General features: G+C 39.7%; 1 long non-coding RNA gene across 1 annotated transcript in view; it reads left to right on the top strand.

The window, feature by feature from the left end:
• The first annotated feature begins 27 nt into the window (after positions 1-27).
• Positions 28-9125, top strand: part of LOC145435248 (uncharacterized) — an 85874-nt gene continuing 76776 nt past the window's right edge. The window contains exon 1 of the long non-coding RNA XR_013913750.1: positions 28-166. This is a non-coding gene — a long non-coding RNA (uncharacterized LOC145435248). The remainder of the gene's footprint in view (positions 167-9125) is intronic.

Here is a 9125-nt window from a genome sequence, read left to right as displayed (position 1 = left end):
CAACACATTCGCTGACGAATTTGCTGGCGTAGAGAATGTGGTCGCGGGCTCCAGATTCAGACAGGGTGGATTCGCTTTAACTAAATAACGGTATCATGTATGTCGAATTTGTCATCCGTACATCAAGGAAACAGGTGCTGGAAGCGATCGTTCAAGGCGGACAAAAGTAAGCTCTTGTTAATATATACAGGCTAACTAGCAGTATGTGTGGTCAAAGCATGGTTGTGACTAAGTAACAAGGTTCCGAGTCATGATTCAATCTCGCATATAGTGTCAAGTCGAGTCATTTTCAATCAAGTCCGAGTCATAGTGTTGACAGTTCAGTATTGAGTTCAAATCAGGTTAAACTCCCTTCTGTAAAACTCTTGGGCGATATCGAAGGCCTCGGATTCATATTAATATACGCATTTTTCTCACTCTAAACCTGTTTCGTCAAACAGATAAAAGACAGTTTATGGGCCTAACTTTCAGTTCTTGGGCCTGATATACGGAACTTGATAGAATCCGTAGAGAGAGAGAGAGAGAGAGAGAGAGTCTTTATTTTCATCCAACCAAAATACATAACAAACAGCAGTGATGGTGGTACAGAAAATATGCTTGCACAGTATTCGGTATTAGATAGGAATGATCGATAAGACCGTGAAGGTCATCTAGTCTGATCACACCAGCATCAAACAGGTACACTTGACTCTAAGCAGTCTGGCTGTAAAAAGGTTACAGTAGTTGAAAAAATAAAATAGAAGAAAAATTAAACGATGGTAGCAAATGATCAATGAAGACGGATTCGTAGGATTTGGTTGATTCGAGTCAAGTCACCAGAAATTATGACTCGAGTCATTGCAACCATGCAGAGAATATGTGGTCTGCATTTTTGCTTTTATTAGAGTACTCCATTCTACACAATTGCAATGTCAGCTGCTATCTCGACTATACTTCGAAGTTTTTCATTTTGTTACTCTAGTAGCATCAATATCGCCAAGTATTATCTACTTGGGTAGTAATGTGGATTTTGATGTTGATGTTGCAGTGTTTACTTTTTGGGGAAGGTGCATCCAGGACCTAATATTAAATGGTTTCAAACACTACAACATGGGGCAGTTACTGACTTGGACAGCTAGAAAATTTTCAGCTTTTATAAATTACATTTGAATTAGAAATAAAGCTCAAAGGTTTTTTTCCAAATTAGAGTGAAGTTATATTCATAGCTACACAGTTCCCTGCAAGTTAGAATAAAATGTGAATTTTAGTTACGCAGTATATTTCCAGATTGGAGTGGAATTAGAAATACTGAATTCGCGAAAACTTGGACAGTGAATCAAGGTCCGTTCATATCAAATCATAGCTCATTCATATGACCATGAGATTAGCAATTTTCTGTACACCGAACGTGGTTCGTTTTGCACTGTACTGTACAGTTCTGTATCATTTTAGGAAAAACACATGTTAGATTAGAATTATAATAAGGGCATAGAAGCATTTCGCAAATTAGATTCGAATTATATTACCGGCATTTCCCTTTAACAGGTCTAATAGGGTCCATCAAACCACTAGGTGTCGCCAGACTTTTGGTGGTAACCGCCGTTGTTACGTACGTGGTTGCCGTTATTTTCTCGATTGTGTTAGGGTATTATATGTGGAAATTATGGCTACAACATATTCTACGTGGACCGTGATCTCGCTATCAAATGAACTAAAACTTTGAAAACTTTTGGTGCTGAGCTGGTAGCCGACATTTAGTTGACAATATCACATTCTCACCTAGTTATCAAATCCCTTATTTCCTTCCGTAGAAGCTTTACGAAGTTTTAGTTCATTTTATAGAGAGGTCACGGTCCACGTAGAATATGTTGTACCCAAAAATTTCCATATAAAATACCCTTACACAATCGAGAAAGTAACCTACAGGTTTCTGATAAAGGCAACCGCGTACGTAACAACGGCGGTTACCACCAAAAGTCTGGCGATACCTAGTAGTTTGATTTATTTTTTCAAATCTGTTTATAATAGTCTCGTGGCAGTTGCCATGTAATAAGCAAGACTTGGGAAAGTCGAGTACCCGAGTGATTGGATTATGTGTATATAGCCTATCACTCATCATACTGTCAGAACGGTAAGGATGATTTGGAAAGGTCAAATATGTAGCTTTTATGCGACTACAAAGAATGTAACGACGGTTCAACATCACATAAAAGAATACCAATGTCCTTGAACTTTCTGGCCGGACTGTGGGTTGACCACGGCTTAATCGATGAAGATATGTCATTTCCACGAAAGCGCGCATAGTTTCGGACTACACATTTCGTACGCTGCAATACCGCCCGTCGAAGTTTCAGGGCTACCATATTGGAAATAGTATTGGAACTATATGATTCTCGTGGATGAACCAACTTTTACTGACTAGGGCAATGTGACTTTCATTAGAATTTCTACTAGATTCGGATCCGGGTACTAGAATCATTCTGTCCAGCCCCGGTCGCTATCCGCGACCGGGCATGTCTGATAAGCATCGGTACTTAGTCCGTAGAACGGCCACTCTTCCGAAAAGCATTTTATGGCAGACCAAAAGTACACATTTGAATTATTCTCTGGCCGAACAACTGCGACTCGTAGACAAAAATCTTTGTCCCGTGAAAAAGTGCCTAGTTTCAATGGCACGCGGGTCGTGCCATTGGTTTTTAATTTACGCGTGAGCTAAGTTCAAGTGTTATAATAACAGGTATTAGACACCAAAATATATTTATATGCTACGAGCTACCATTGCTCATTTGCACATGATCATTTTTGACAAAACAGTCCCGTGAAATTTTTTTCGATCCCCGGTGTCATATTTCTTTCTCCGTGTATAGTCCTAATTTCATATTTGAGAATCACTCTTAACAGTCAAAACCTACCATGCCAGCAAAGGTTCTGCGTTTGGATTGCGAACATTCTGGTTGTTCTTTCAAATATGTATTGATGTGATGATCAGGGATGCTCGAAATCGTTCATTGTCGTCAAGGGGGCGTATCTACAAAAGTTTGAGAACCGCCGTGCCATCGTGAGCTCGGTATCCTAGATCAGTTGTTGACGGTCATTTCAAGCGCCACGAATACGGGCCAACAAACAAACAATGGACCCACCATAAGATGCATCATAATTTTCGAGTCCTACATGGTCGAAGACACGCCAGCTTCACCAATAAATCTGATCACATCGGCTGTAAAGGATAAATATTTGATAGATTGATATGTGCTGCTACCAATATTATTAACGTATTTCATCCATGAATTTGAAAACGTTATAGCACTCGCGCGACTATACATGAAATATCCCAATACATTTTCATAACATTAATACTTGCGATTTCGGCGAATTTCGACGATATTACTGGGTAAGTGGTCGTCCATTACGACTATCCGCTGGAATACGCCAGTAGGCCATAAAAGCAGGCCATGTTATTTTTGGCATTTTTCAGATTTTATTTTGACAATTTTGGCATCGCCATGAATTCATATTTATAGACTCGAATTTGCCATGCATGCATTAACCACACTCCGCCACCAAACAGCAAGATTTAAATCCGATTTGAAAACGATATTGGAGACCAAATTTATCCGATACAAAACCGAGTGCTTATGCAATATGTATCCTCGATAGTGGATTCACTATGCGTACAACATCACCACCACATTCGCACGGGTCACGATACATTAACAATTCAAAAATGTTTCTGATGAGTTTGGCTTGCAGCCGTCACTACCCAACCAATGATTAGAAATCAGGAGGGAATTTATTAATCAATATAATATAGAAAATCATCAACCCGGCAATGAGAAACTAGGAAATGACTGCATGTAGATGTGTATGTATGTATGGTGCGTATAGTTCTGGAGGCCTTTTGCACAGGCAGTGTAAGTAATCGGTAAGTAATCGAAATACAGCCGTCTATAGCAAGAAGGTTGACCCCCTGTTATAGGCAGATGGTTTGATGACACTCGGGAAACTGTGATTTAACGAACAAATTCTAGTTTTGAAAAAATAATGTACAGGTATATTTCGAATTCTAGTCTAGCTTGGTATAATTCTAATATAATTTGATAAGGTGAAGATTTGCTAGTTCTCCACGTCTGCTTATACTATCTCGACTATTATCTCGACTCTATACCGTGACGTATTTCATTATTTTACATGAGTATCATCAATATCGTGAACTATTCTACTTGAGTAGCATACTAATTTCGGCAACTATCTCGAGTCTACCATGAGCTGATATTTCGATCAAATCATTCGTGACACGTGCCGCTATTTTAGAAGAATGCAGATTGCAGAGTAAACAACTTGAGTTTTAGTACAGCAGGTTTTTTACCTCCCCCCCCGCCTTTATAATGTAAGTGTGATTTGTTGCGCATAGTGATTACTAAATTTGCGTGCGTGGTTTTGATGTTTTTCGCTCCTGTTTGAAACGCCCAGTGACTTGCACACTGTTAATTGGATCAAATTAATTTTGTTGTCCATTTACGAGTGGCTGCTTGGGGAGAGCGGTGCACGCAGGCCAACTTTGATACAGCTTAAAGATGATACGGATCAGTTTAATAATACTTTCATCAGTTCAAAACACGAAAAAAAATCATTTGAACTCATTTATGATAACATAAAACCAACCAATGCCCGCACGTTCTGTTTCGTACCTAACTGGCAATCATCAGTCAGCACGTAGTTGCAGTTTACTCATGGCAACGTACATATGAAATCTTAGACTAGAACAGTGATCCCCAATATCTCGTAGCGATCCGACATTTTATCTGTGCAACTCCTAACATAAGTTTATCACGCACATTTCGCACATTCCTTGAAATTTCATCGGCGGTTGCCAGCGAACGCTATGATGTGATTCGTATTCTGATGACACCGAAAAATTATCTCGCACCTCGCAAGGGAAAACTTTTCAAGTTCAATAAGGCTGTTTCGAACGTAATATCTTTACTGCAAGAAAGTCACCATAATGTAGAAAATTTGGGGGATGGGTCGTGACACGGGATATTTGAGCATACATCGCTACAAATATACTATACCAAATCTTGTCTCCTTACTAGGAATATCACACTGTCAAAGTCAGCACAGACCTAAACCGACTTTTACGTAAATTTCTTATGTGATAGGCTAGTTTCACTTTAGAGAACACTGCGAGTATAAATACGAGATATCTAAATCAAAATTACTGCCCAAATTATTCAATGACGGCCTTCACACTTCGTTAGCTCATATTAGCAAGATACACCATGCGTAATCTTGGCTCCCAAATAGTGCTGGGCGAAACCGAGTGCCTGGGTGATTCGATTCTGAATCACGTAGATCAGTGTTGGGGAACCTATGGCTTTCGAGCCATATATAGCTCTTTTGGGTATAAGATATGGCCAATTGCCATTCAAATATTTTTTTTACTGAATTCATCAATATTCCAGCAACTTGTTTGTAAATTTTCATCACGGCCAGAATATTTATTCTCGTGGCAGTATAAAAATGTCGTAAAGACAATGCCGTCGTCAGGTTTAGAGGCACCGACCCCCTCGTTTTAAAATCCTTAAATTTAAGTTACTGTCGCGCGCCAGCGACCAATATCACTCGCGAATTCTATATGTAGCCTAACCCACTCGAAATCCTGTATTGTGCGATACGTTGATTAATCTAAGTCTAAGAGCATAACAGACATAGCGACGCCCATATCACGACGCTGTTTTCAAATGCACACTGTCTTATTTTGATCTATGGCGCGAAATGAGCTGCCGTTGACGTGACATGCACAATCGCAAACGGTTGTACCGGCGATAAAATGTATGCGTGTAGCGCAACGTTATGTTGCCACCAAATACTTTGAAAATTGAGAAGTCGATCAGTATTCAGATTTTCGGAATACGTGTGACAATTACATTCGGTTGATATCAGATATAATAAATTCTAAGCCATTTACGATGAATTGCGTTATCAAGGGTCATGCTTTGCCCGTTTGTGCCTCACCTCTCGTTTGGACGTGACGAATTCAATTGTGACGTAACAGTTCATTGGAATGTACATAGCGTTACAATACGTCCTCCTTTTTCATTATTTTTGCATAAATGTCCTTGTTTTTGGGGATTCGTCCCCCTTTACAGCTTTTAGAGTTAAGAAACGGGCATAAATGACGCTAAATAGGAAATTCGTGGTCCGAACGAAAGTGTCGACCTTTTTTCAAGAAAAACCTTATTTCCGGAGTTGAGCCGGAAATTTGATTTTTTTTAGTCAACAAACCACAAAGTCGCGGGAAAATTAGCATTCTTTTCGAATTTTACTCCACAATTCTAAATCTAAAAATTTTGAAAAAGTGACATTCTTTCCTGATTTTCCCGATTCCGTGTCTCCACACCACCTTTCAGTACACGATAGTACCACTAAATACTCCTTAATTTAGTTTCTGTACAGCTAGAAAACATATGTTGTCGTTTTCGTGAATCCTGATATTGGTATTCTGCTCCGACATATTCTTGCAGCCATCGCCATCTCACTCGTGGATTTGCATTCGCGGACGCGCAAAGAGCAACGAGAAAGTAATTAGATTTGACTATTCACACGCAACAATTTGTCATTCGTTGTCCGTGGAGTGTGGTACAGTACACGGCACAGTTGTTCGAATTAGTTTAATGGCTTCACGCATAGGAAAGTAAGTCTCGCAGCAGTGCGATGATACGATTTTGCGTTAGATAAATCCAGGACAGGTTTCAGAAAAGTGAATGCAGCGTTTAGGGCAGGGATCACGAACTCAAACTGCGTAAATGGCCACTTTTTAACGTATGATATTCACCCGTTACAAATATGATGACTACTCGATTTTCAGTTTGTGTTATGAGTCACAACCGATGGCTTTTAACGCTTACTAGCAGCTACCGATGAATCCACGTTGTCTAATTTGTCGCGGATTCTTTTAAGATGGTTTGCAAGTTGCCCTTCTGCTTGCGGCGTGTGTACGGCAGATTTAAACATAGTCATTTTGTGACTACTTTGAGATTCGGGTTAACGTGGCGCTGCTGTATCGAACACTTTCGACACAGTGACGAGACTTTCACGTAGCCTGCCATGGTTATATCAGAACCAGTCTCGTTCGCTCACTCATTAAGAAGACTTCTCGATTAGTGTTAATTCCATCCATATTCGGTTTACTTTTGGGGTTAAGGCCTGGGAAGTTCGCTGACCGCACTAATCGGATTGTTCAGATATTTTACCTCAAAATGCGTGCCCGTGTTTTTCAATTGGATAATTTATTATCAAGCCTATATACACAGTAGTATATTACATTATATTTTGGATTATATGGATTACATTCTAGCTACACCTGTATTCGCAATTCAATTCAATTTAATACTAATAATTTCATTATTTCGACACACCGCGAGACTGCGATGCAATGGAGGATAGGACGGTGTCGAAACAACTTGGAATAGCAGCCTATTCGATATCAGACACAAACCTGATCTAGGCGTTATAAAAAAAGGAGGCATGCACACAGCACACTGAATGAAAAGTAAAGGAAATTAATATAAAAGGACGGATGATAAAAAAGTGAAATGTGGCGGGATAGGAGATCGATATGTACGGTCGTGGTCCGGTCAAATAAAGGGCTAGCTATAGTATTGATTCAGGAAAAATTGTTTGTATTTTGACTTGAATGTGGACATGCTCGATGACTATCGGATAGCCGGCGTGATACTGTTCCACATATCAGGTCCGGCATATTTGATTGAACGATGACCTTTTTTGTCCATCATATGATAGTTGGACAACGTGGATGCGCGTGTGTCGTACTTATGCACTTTTCATACCGAGGTTAAGAAGTCATTGAAGTGTTTGGAGCAGTGGCCGCAGTGGAACTGATACATAAACTTGGCTCTTTCTAGTTCCCAAATTTATTTTATGTTTAAGACACCGAATATTCTGAGCAGTGATTTGTTGGACACATATCCTGGTTCCTTTGGGGCCCTAGCTGTGATGAGGAGGACCTGATGTTGTGACTCTTCCTTGACATGTTTGAGTCTGGTAAAACTTCGCGGTATTTCGCATTTTCTCTGTTGGAAATAGATTGAACAGCGATGTTAGCAGTCGAGTTGTTTTCGGAGTTTTAGGCCAATAACCGTGGGCTGCGGCGCAAACGACGGAATGGCAAAAGTACGATGATGGAGGGATGGAATATAGTTTCCAACCGCTATATAACAATGACTCTTGCGGTGATATACGTTGGCATACGTCTATGGTCCCATTGTTTGGTTGTACAGCAATGCGACCGCAGATATGGGGATTATATTTCTGTGTAACTAATATATTCTCCATGCAATCTGCATATACCGGTTTTGCATTGGCGTTTTAACTTCTGTGAATGACCAGTTTTCGGTCTATTTTTCCATTTCCACTTCATTACCTTTTCGGAATGTGACCTACGAACATACTCGATGAGTCGAGGGGCTATAATGGAAATAATTCCTACAAAAAATGTGAACATTTGTTTTAAATGTGCATTTCTCCAACTACTCAGGACAAAATGGTTTCGCTGGCAGCATGCCGCCGCGGGCCATATGTTTGCCACCTTGATATAGAGTTTTGTGGATGAGTGCAACACTAGGTGACTTGCTAAATCAGCCGCATGTGTCTGGAGCGAATGAAACTAATCGAACCGTCAATCATATTGTATCGCAGTAGCTAGTGTGCATAATACAATGGTTTTCTAGATCCGAAACGTCTTATCTCATTTTTACACCTTAGAAAGGGAAAGCATATCTCTCTATCATCCCACTAGTACTTTTAAAGTCGGTATTATGCAGAAATAATAGTTTTACACTACATGATTACATTCGACACGTTTTCGTACATTGGGTCATTAGCAATCTGTACTTCAAAATCTTTCTATTAACTTTCTGTTGAGTCATTATGACAATATTTCTTCAAAATGTGGCTGTTAGGGATGGTGTGAATCTTTTTATATATTACAATTTTATTGTCAAAATAACATTTTGGATGAAGTTTATGGCATTTCAACTGCTAGGAATGGCGCTGGCAACATAAAAAAAAATCACCACTAAACGAACATGTACCTTGACAATCTCAAAAATCTTTCCTGCGCTGTT

Source organism: Botryllus schlosseri, chromosome 3, assembly GCF_051294905.1.
Source record: "Botryllus schlosseri isolate E-star chromosome 3, Bs_hap1, whole genome shotgun sequence".
Classification (NCBI taxonomy): Eukaryota; Metazoa; Chordata; class Ascidiacea; order Stolidobranchia; family Styelidae; genus Botryllus; species Botryllus schlosseri.
Note: the sequence above shows the minus strand (reverse complement) of the source record. Positions and strands in the feature narration are given on the sequence as shown.